Below are 10,664 nucleotides of genomic sequence, written 5' to 3'. Positions count from 1 at the left end.
TATAAAGCAGGATAGGTGGAATACGTAGGACCTTTTATGCTATTATCCTGCAGGTACAAAGGAACCAGAAAAGGGTTTTAAGTTGGGGAAAGAGAGAATACAGTTTACTTAATGGAGTATGGGCTATAGCAACGAGAGGTGGGGGGTGCGCATTGGAAGGGACTTTGGTTGGAGGCCAGAGACCAGCTGCTGCCAGTGGCCCAGGGTACAGACAGTAAGGCCATAACCAACCAAGGCAGTGGTGGAGGGAATGAAAAAAAGAGGCTGCATTGGAGAGCAAATGACGAGAAGACCTCAAGGCTCATTGGATGTAGCTGAGGGATATCCAAAATGACTCCAAATTTCTCACCTGAGAGTAGCTGGGTGCGTGGTGGTGCCAAGACGGAAAATATAGGAGCAAAAAAATAGAATGTTCAAGGGAGGGGCAGATAAGGAAGAAAATGAGTTAGGCCTTGGAATCCTGTTGGGAGCCAGGGAGCTATCTATGTAAATTACTTCTAGAGAGCTGCAACGGGGCGTGAGCTGGAGACAGTTTGTGGGGTGGTAAAACCAAGGGCGTGGATGAGATTGCCTACTGGGGGCAGAGGGGAGAGGGCATGTAAAGTGACATGAAGACTGAGCAGAGAGGGACATCGTCATGAAAGACATGGGCAGGGGAAGAGGGTCTGGTCCCTGATGGGGATGGGGAGAAATGGTTAGGGAAGGAGGACCGGGAGATGCGTCCTGGAGCCTAGAGAGGGGAGCTCTACCCTGTCAGGAGTTGTTCCAGTTGGCAATTAAACCAAAGCCTGGAGTCCTTTCAGCTTTATGGCCGTGAGCCTTACGCCAACATCTATAATTCTCTCACATGAGAAACAAGATGTGAAGGAAGCTTTCTGAATAAAAAACTTAAAATCCTGTTCCATATCGCTAAAGACTGGAGTGAGGTCTAATTAAATACTCATTCGCCATCGTTTTTTATTTTCTTGGGGAAATTCTCTCACATCTTAGTTGGGACTTTCTGGTAGAGAATGAAATTACATGCTCTGAAATCAGACCTCTCTGCCACTTAGTACCTGTGTCGCTTTGGACAAACCTCAGGTTCCTCATCTATAAAATTGGGTTAATTTGTACCTGCTTGGGTTAGTTGTGAAGATTATGTGAGATAATAAAGTAGTTAACGTGGTGTTTGACATGTACTAGTTGTTCAATAAGTGTTCCCTTCTCTCTTTTTAAAAAATGATTATCGCTATAAAGTAGAACACTCTTAATGTGTTTAAAATTATATTCTTCCCTGAGTGGGAACATTGCCTGTTTGAAATTCACACATAGCTCTTCTGGTGATGGCTCCACCTTAGTTCACAACGCCCCAGTGATAAACCTTTGCTGGAGCACACCCATAGGTAAATGTACCCCACCTTGACGCCAACCTATGTAGACACCTGGCCAAAGATAAGAGCCACTGCGTCTATGCCCACATAGAGGATCTCCCATCCAGAAAAGACATAGCAACAAAAATAGTTACATATATATACATGTTATACAATATATAAATATATCCTTAGAGACAAATCTCCATATTAATAATCACGATATTCACACAAGCACGTTACATATATCCTCACATTCAAAAGTGATGGTGTGCGGTTTGAATAGGAAGGAGGGTGAAATGAACGCATGTACCTAAGATAGCAGGAGGCGTTGGGATTCGTTTTTCTGGTAATTATCCCTTATAATGTGTTTTCCCCATGCTTAGAAAGCTGCCTCAAGCAATGATATAATTTCTCTCTAGAAACTAAGGCTTTTTGTTTTGTTTTGGTGGTGTGTTACTACATCATCTGCCTGTGTGCATATACTTAGCTACAAAATGAAAATTAGAATAAAATTAAGGAAAACCCCAAATTTGATAACTCTCGCACACACTCAAAAACCAATTTGCTCATTCACCTACTATGACTTATAATATATGTATATATAATAAAATACTGCTTATTTGAAGAGAGGAAGTACTGTTTAAAAAATTAAACTCCACTTTTTTGTATTTATATCGAGTCACGTGTGTGATGTTTCCTTTACTTTGTCGTGTGTAATTGTGAAGTTGATGCTGCTCCGTGGTGTTGGTTAAGGCTGTACGGCCCCAGGCAGGTGAACCTGACTCATTTTATGTTATAATACCTTTGCTTCTCTGAATTCTCCTTGTCAACGTGACTGAGAAATGAGTTCCTACCACAAGGCAAATCTGATCTGTTGTTTGCTTGTTATTTTGGAGACAAGTTCATTGAGTCAACCACTAAACATTTCTCAAATTCTAATTGTTTTAGATTTTTTTGAAGTGGCACCATTTACTTTTAAAATTATTATAATTATTTTTAGATTGGCCCCTGAGCTATCTGTTAACCAATTTATTTTTATTTCTTCTTCTCCCCAAAGCCCCCCAGTACATAGTTGTATATTTTAGTTGTGGGTCCTTCTGGTTGTGCTATGTGAGATGCCACCTCAACATGGCCTGATGAGCAGTGCCATGCCCGCGCCCAGGATCCAAACCTCTGAAACCCTGGGCTGCTGAAGCCAAGTGTGTGAACTTAACCACTTGGCCACGGGGCTGGCCCCTATTTTTTTTTTTTTAATTGAGGTATAGCTTAGATATAATAAAAGGAACAGATCTTAATTGTTAGTTAGAAGCATTTTGATAATTATATGCACCCATGAAACCATCATTCAAAACAAGCTGCTGAACATTTCTGTCACTCCAGAAAGTTCTCGTGTGGCATCACTTACTTTTAAAATTAAAAACCACTGAATTGGACACTTAAAAAAGAGGAGTTTTATGGTATGTCCCACATTTACTTGCTATCTTGCCTCAAGAGATAACAGAGGCTGGCATAATTATGCCATATGCAGTAATCCCTCCCTCCACCATATATTACGTTTGATTTGCTTTTTTCCCAAAAACCCAAAATTGGAAGTTGCTCAAGATTGTAAAAAACACACCAACAAGGGGCTGGCCCTGTGGCTGAGTGGTTAAGTTTGCGCACTCCGCTGCAGGCAGCCCAGTGTTTCGTTGGTTCGAATCCTGGGCGCGGACATGGCACTGCTCATCGAACCACGCTGAGGCAGCATCCCACATGCCACAACTAGAAGGACCCACAACGAAGAATATACAACTATGTACCGGGGGGCTTTGGGGAGAAAAAGGGAAAAAAATAAAATCTTTAAAAAAAAAAAAACAGCACACCAACAAGACCAATGGGGCCAGGGCTTGTGGTTCAGTCTGTCCCTGCCATGACAACAAATAGGCTCTCTGGGCTCTGGTATGGACGGATCTGGGTGCAGAGTCCAGACACTGGCTTTACCTGGTGTCTAAGTGATGCAAATATGACCACCCACAGAGGAAGGGCCCAGGCAGAGTTACCATAGCAACAAGCCTCTCCTCTCCAGGGCAAGGCTGTAACCAAGTGAGGCAGGAGGTCACAGTTGACTTCACAGCTGGATTAGTATATGCTTCACCAACTCCTCTGCCACTGATATATGTTAGGGCTCGCTCAGCAAGCAAGGAACCCTCAACGTCACCAAACCAAATCCTTCCAAACCACACTAGAAATCTGGCTAATTCTTTCAGTAGAAGAGTGGTTCTCAAACTTTAGCTGTATCTCAGAATCTCCTGGAAGACATGTTAAAATGGGTCCCAAACTCACAATTTCCACTTCAGTAGTTCCAGGGTGGGACCCAAGTATTTGGGTTTCTAACAAGTTCCCAGATGAGGCTGCTGCTGCTCCGGGGACCACACTTTGAGAGCCACTGTGCTGAAGCTCTCTGCTCCTTACAACATTTGGTGATTAGCGGGGAACTGCCCCCCCCAGCCAATGAGATTCTCAGCTGGTCCTCAGCCATCAGTGGAACTCTTGCTATCTGGAGAGCAGGGTCAAGCCAGGCGTGAAAGACTCAAGGGTGGGAATGCCTCTCCTGGCCAGGCTGCCCTGACTGCCTGTCAGTCACACACATCCCGGCACCCTGACCAGAGGAGCATGGATTTATCAGGTGTATGGGTAGGTGCATACACCTTAGAGAACATCTTCATTTCTCTGTAGAGATGACATTATTGACCGCCTGTGTCAGGACAAATGGCAGTGGTTCTGCCAGTGACTATCAAACCTTACATTAATTCAGCTTCACAGTTGACACAGTGGGCCAGGAGCAAGTAGACAGGTCAGCACCCAACTCCAGGCTCTGCCAGTCAAGACCTGGGGGCCGTGGGCAAGTTTCCTAACTTCTCAGAACCTTGCTTTGCTGAGGGAGATTCATCTCAGGGGGTAAACCGAGGGAAGTTAATGTTTAGAAGCGTTTCATTGAGATATTTCATTCCTGCATCGTTTTCTCACTGCTCTTCTTCCCTCTAACTTTAAGCCAGAACATTCTTGCCTCAGGGTGAGGACTGAGATGCAAGAACAGTCCTACTCCAAGTACAGTTGGTGGACCGGCAGCCTCAGCACCAACTGGAAGTGATGCAAATTCTGGGGCCACACCAAGACCTACTGGGTCTGAGTCTCTGGGGGAGGCCCAGGATTCTGTGCTTTAACACATAACCTCTTCCGGTTGTCATGCATGGCTAAAGTTTGAGAAGCTCTGGTCCAGAACAAAGAAGTTTCAATGTAGAGGCTCTAAAATCTATAGCTGAGCCCGTAGCCTGAAAGCCAGACTGCATGCGTTTGCAGTATGTTGGGAGAGAAAGGGTTTTTCTTTGGAGGACAAAGCTTGGGAAACTGAGCACAGCGTTTCTGTTCTCAGCCGTGGAGGTGGGTAGAACCTGTGATGATGTAGTAGCCATCTCTACATCCAAAAGGAAAAACAGTTTGAGCAGCGGGAAGGAGAGAGTGATGAGGATTTTAGGCTGGTTAATTTTAAAACTGCAGATGAGAAACAGGCTCTGAGGAGTGGAATTTGCTTGCCCTTTGTTGAGAAACGTTTACATTTGTAAGGGAAACCTCCATCTGTAAAGATGCCTCCCTCTCTGCGCCAGGAAGAAGGCAGGATGGCCTTATCTCTGGAAACTCTTAATGGGGAAGGCAAGAACTTAAGTTGGTTACTGTCTGGCAACCTCAGGTAACTGATTTAGGGTGGTGGCTTCTGGCCTTTACTTAATCCGATTTGATTCTTCTCTAAAAGTTGTGGGACCACCCAATGGCCAGACCCCACCTGCACTGATACCATTTTAACTTTTTTACATGTTCTTTCCGTTGTCTTGTAAAGAGATGGCTCACATACCCATGCCTTAAATTTAGCCTTACTCTCCACCCATGTTGGCAGCAGTAGCGGGGGCAGCAGCACCTCCTCCTGCCCGTGGGTCCTGTCCCCACGCAGCAGCTCTGACTGCCCATGGGTCCTGTCCCCATGCTATTCCACACTATTCTCTAAATAAAAGAGCACTACTGCCACATCTTGAGAGTCCAAGAAATCTTTCTTTCGACTCCTCGGCTCACCGACCCCGCATCAGGAGGATCAGAAGGGGATGAGATTAGAGCGTAGAGGACCTGCAGTGTTGTCAGTCCCCTTCTCAACGACCCCACGAGGCCTCGGCTTGAAAAGGTTTATGAGGTCAGCCTGTCTCTCTCAGGAGCTGCAAGTGAGAGACAGACAAGAGTTAGAGTGAGAGGCACACGCCTGAGGAGAACAGTCAGGGCTGAGAGGCCATCTAGGGGCACTTGCACCCCAAGTTATTGAGAGAGTAGAGATGGAAAGAAGCCAGTCAGGAGAGAGAAAGGAGAACTGAGCAGAAAGCCAGACAGAAGCCGAGGGGAGGAGACAGCACGTGTCCAGAGCCGGGAGGATTATTGTTGTGAACTAAGAGCCCTGGAAACGGATGAGGGTGGCTCAGGGACAAAGCATCAGAAAGGACAGTCATCATCCACCCCCTGGTCGTTGATAGACACTTTGGTCTGTGTGCCTCATCTGGCTGGTCCAAGGGTCCCTCCTCTAGGCCTGCGCTTGACCTCGCCCTGATCTGACCCTGGAGAAGATTCCGTCTGGTGTCGTCTCCTGCAGACCTTGGGCTCCAGAGGAAATGGCAGTGGCGAGGACATCCCCTTGGGGCCCCATGGCCAACAACGAGGCCTAGGAGGTGGCTGGGCTGCAATGCCCTGCGGTGTTGGGCAATCTGGGTGTGTCCCCAGGGCTCCTGAAGAATTGGCTCATCCCCTCCCTCGCTCACCACTTCCTGGAAACAACCTCAGACACTCATGATGAGGTCAGTTTCAGTTTAAGCTGCTTTGCATAAAAAGGCAAAAATTCTCTTTCTTCTTGACTGGACAACCTGCACCTAAAAGCTCGGGTGTGGATTGAGGACTGGGCACTCAGGGGATGCAGGGTTTCCTCTTGCTCTGCAGGACCTCGGGGGAAAACCACTCAAGCAGCCACCATGTGCCAGGCTCCTTGCTGAGCAAACTCTGGCACATGGGCCGTCATGGATGGGTTGGTGGGTGGATTGACCTGCAAAGATTTTCCTCAAAGAAGACTTCCCTGCCCCCAGGCAGGCCCTCTGCCTACACTTCCATAGTCCAGTGGCCCTTTCTCTTAGCAACCTTATCACAGCTGTCATCTTATGTGCATTTGGGAAATTAGTTAATTCCTTCCCCCACTAAACTGGAGCTCCACAAGGAGCTATTTTTTGCTTGCCACTGGAGCACTAGCAGCGGGCATGTGCCTGGCAAATCGCAGGCACTCATCACATATATTTGTGAATCAATGGAATCCTTGAGATTCAGTATGCCAGAGATCAATTATGGCACAAGTCTTTGCAAAAAGATTTGTCGCTGGGTTTAATCATTCAGAAAACATTTAAGTACATTAAGTACACGTGCCATGTACTGTGCTAGGTAATATGGGGAGGGGCTTATACAAAGATAACGAAACCAGGGTCTCTGCCCTGAAAAATATGTACAGGCTGGGGGTGAGCCCCACCCTCCACTGTGGCCGCTGTGGGGTCTTACCCATTGTCCTGCCTGTGAAGAAAGCTGTTCCCCACATGGTCACTATGGGGTGAAGCCACAGGGCACGTCCTAGTCCCTAAGATTAGAAGAACAGACGTGGCCACCCTAAGTGATGGCCCTGCGTGGTCACACGGTCCGTGAATCATCTAGTCTTAGGACTTGAGAGGCAGGAAGTTTTGTCATTGGGAGATCCAGGGTGAACAAGTCCGTTTACCCTGCACCTGCAGACACGAACCCAGCTCTGCTGACTGAGGGACCGTGTGATCCGGGAGAAGCCCCAAGCTCTCTGCCTCTGGAAACCTGAGAAGGGATGGCACGTGCCTCAAGGGCTGTGGTAAGGATTCAATGAAATGATGCTCATAACACCGCTGTGAGGAACAGGGCGCTTGGGGCACCCAGCTCATGATGGCAGTATTCTGTGTACCCCGCATATGTATGTCATGCTGCCAACCTCTGTGCCACTGGACCGTGGGCTCCCTGGGCTCCTGAGAGGGCTCTGGGGCAAGGTCATGCTCCCCAGTTTCAATATTTGTCCCTGAGTCACAGCCTGGGCGAAAGAGGGGGAAACCCAGCCTTGCTGGCTGCATCCACCCAACTGGGCTCCCCAGCTCTGGGGATTCTCGCCGATCCTCGGAGTGTGTGTGCAAGTGTGTGGCGTCCAGCGTCTGCCAAGGGCAGCAGTCAGCTGGTGGAGCCAGGACCCTCCTCCCGCTCTGCTGCCTCTGCCCGACAGAGCCTGCCTCCTGGGGTCTGAGGGGTGTGTGGTCTCTTCCCACCCGGCCGTGTCAGCCCACAAGCTGCCCACCCGGAGGCCTCTCATCCACTGTCTTCACTGCGACCCACAGATCTTGGCTCCTTCATACTGAAAGCTGGGTGGCATCCTGGAGAACCCACGCCTCCTTGCGTGGAAACCATGGAATTTCCCCAGGAAGATGTCTTTGGCAACTTTTAGGCCACAGGAAGCTCACAGCTGGTGAGACACTGAGAAAATGCGAGGGAAGAAGTGCCAGCCCTGCCCACACAATCTGAGGCCCCTCCCAAGGGGATAGGAAAGCTCCACATCTCCCCAGACAGGACCTTGAAACAACCAGGGAGTGTCCCGGCTGCAGGTGGGTCACACCTTACACACTTGACACTGGGCTCCCCCATTTAGAGCCGGGGGCCTCAGCCCTGGCTGCACACGAGAGCCCCCAGTGCCTAGGCTGCACCATGTGGATGTCTGGGGTGGGACCAGTGGGCATCAGCGCTTCTGGAAGCTCTCCAGGTGTTTGCAGTGTGCAGACAAGGTTGAGGGCCACTAACTAAGACAATAAAATACTTATGCCAGATCTTTCTGTCTGAGCATGTGGGGTGTGGGGGCAGCCTGGGTTCAAATCCTGCCTCCACTACTTACTAGTTGAGCCATCGCAAAGTCTCTCCACTTCCGAAAGGCTCAGTCTCCTCGTCTGTAAAATGGGAAGAATAATAAAGCGCCCACCTTGTAGGGCCGATTAGATATGATAATCTGCTCCTAACAGCCAGTCAGTGCTAGCCATTTCCTGATAACTCATACTCTCTCCGGCTTGTCTCTACCTCCCCCGCAGACTCCCGTGTCCACTCCAGCTTTGAGCTCCCAGTACTTCGTCTATACGGTGCTTTTCACACAGCGACCCTCCACAAGTATTTGTTGAATAAAGGCATTGGAAGGAATCCATGTGTAACAGTAAACCTTGCTTCCTGATTTAGCTCTGGGATAAATCCGGGGCCCACATATTGACATTGTTTAGCAATTTATTCCTTTATGGAGTGTCTATGACGTGCTGGGCTCTAAGAATGTGAAGATAAAGACACTGTTGCTGTCAGCTGAGGGTCTAGTGGGGACACAGATTCATGACCTTGTATTTTCTTGATTGTGGCACAGAGGCTGCGCACATGCCAGGGAGGAGCCGGGAGGGAAGGAAGCATCTGCACGGAGGATGGGAGACGACCTTTGAGCTGGGTCTTAACCAGAAGGGGCTCGCCGTGAGGAGAAGCAGGGACGGCATTTGAGACAGATCTCTCTAACTACGAAGCCAGAGAGGCACAGGGGTGTGGTGCCGTCTGAGGCCGGGGTGACAGGATGGGAAAGAGCGTGGGCTCTGGAGTGGCGGGAGATGACGCGGGACAGGCCGGTTGTGTGGATGCGAGAGGCTGGGGCTTTAAGCTGTCAGGCAGGGAGCGCCCAGTCCTGTTTGTGAGGCAGGAAGGTAAACAGCACACACCTGTGCGTGGTTTCCTTCTCGAAGGCCTGCCTGGCAGCCACTCCTCACCCAGGTGGGTCCTGACGCGGAGGCAGTGTGCTGTCCCTTCGCCTGGTCCCTGCCTGGAAGAGGCCTGTCAGGTTGGGTCAAGCTTTGCCCCCACCTCTGGGTCAGAAGGGCAGATGAATGAGAGTGGGTGTGGAGGAGGGTGTAGGTGGGGGTGGTGTGATTCCTGGAGTTTCCTTTGTTGGGGGCGTGGCTTTGGGGTTCAAATCAGCTGGAAAAGTTGGGGCAGGCAACCCAAAACAGGCTTGGCAGACGGGGCTCCGGGCTGATGGAGACTCAGGAGACTGCCCTTTCTGTTTGTTTGAAAGCGCAGCTCTGCCCGTACCTACCGGCCATGCTGTGCTACCTTGGGCACTTAATTCCCTCTCAGGACCTCCGTCTCATCAACTGTAAAATGAAGGGAGTGGACCAGGTGATCCTCCAACTCTCTGATTCCAAGGAAGGATGGAGCAGCGTGGGATTTTGTGGATAAGTTGCTGAGGGTGGGGACTCCCAGATAGAACAAAACCTCTTCCAGAGGGGACAGGAGGCTTTGCAGAGTGGGTGGGTGACAAGGCTGCCTCCCCACCCAGCTGCTGCTGCTGCTAGACCTGCTTCAGCCACAAGGCCCGGGCAGGTGCGTGGGCTTGGGGAGTTCGGGGAGCAGCGTCCCTCCCCAGACCCGGCAGAGAGGAGCCCAGATGCTCAGCAAAGCTGCCCTAAGATGCAGCTCGTGTCCGGCTGCTCCAGCCCCCTTGGGGGGTTCCCCTCTTTTCCCAGCTGCCCTCTCCCCAGCAAGGTGTAGCCCACAGGAGCTGAGTCCAGGGACAGGGTGGTGGGTGACAGCGGGAGGTCAGCCAGGGCTCTGGGCCAAGAGCCGGGAGGCAAGATGGCAGCCCCAGCAAAGAGGGCAGCGCAGCTTTGGGCTCCTCACCTCGGCAGCCACACCACACCCGCCCTGGGCCTCCCAGAGACCTCACACTCCTAGTCACAGTCACCAGAAAGGCCTTGGTTCACAAACATCCTGCTCTAGGGCTTTAGGAATATTTCCCTGTACCTTTATTAGCACTCAGCTCCAGACTTTTCTAAATATGTGAAATCGACGTCAATGATTTTATACCTATTTTATTTGAAATGCAAATACTCACACACGGATTAAGAGGACCCAGAAGTCCTTCACACAGTGAACACTTACTGAGGGTTTACGGTGCCAGTCCTGTGCCAGGCCTGGAGGACACAGGGCCTGTGCTCTGCACTCGCTCAGGGTGACAGCAGGATCCATGGGCCCTCGATGGAAGAGGTTCAGGGAGGGCCCCAGAGAAGGGAATCTTGACCGGCAGCGCTACAGAGTTCTGGCCACCTGAAGGAGAGGGCATCTCAGGAAAGGGAGCAGCCCAGACAGAGGAGAAGGCCGGCATGGCGAGGAGTTGATGGTGGT

At 50.1% G+C, this 10,664-nt stretch overlaps 1 non-coding gene across 1 annotated transcript; it reads left to right on the top strand.

Moving 5' to 3' along the window:
- Positions 1–6,275: 6,275 nt before the first annotated feature.
- LOC100055916 (uncharacterized) lies at positions 6,276–8,651 on the top strand. The gene is made up of 3 exons (XR_002799878.2): positions 6,276–7,296; positions 7,808–8,071; positions 8,546–8,651. It is a non-coding gene; the product is annotated as an uncharacterized protein (transcript).
- Positions 8,652–10,664: the final 2,013 nt, after the last annotated feature.

Source organism: Equus caballus, chromosome 1, assembly GCF_041296265.1.
Source record: "Equus caballus isolate H_3958 breed thoroughbred chromosome 1, TB-T2T, whole genome shotgun sequence".
Lineage (NCBI taxonomy): Eukaryota > Metazoa > Chordata > Mammalia > Perissodactyla > Equidae > Equus > Equus caballus.
The sequence above is the reverse complement of the archived record's forward strand: the minus strand, read 5'-3'. Positions and strand labels throughout refer to the sequence as shown.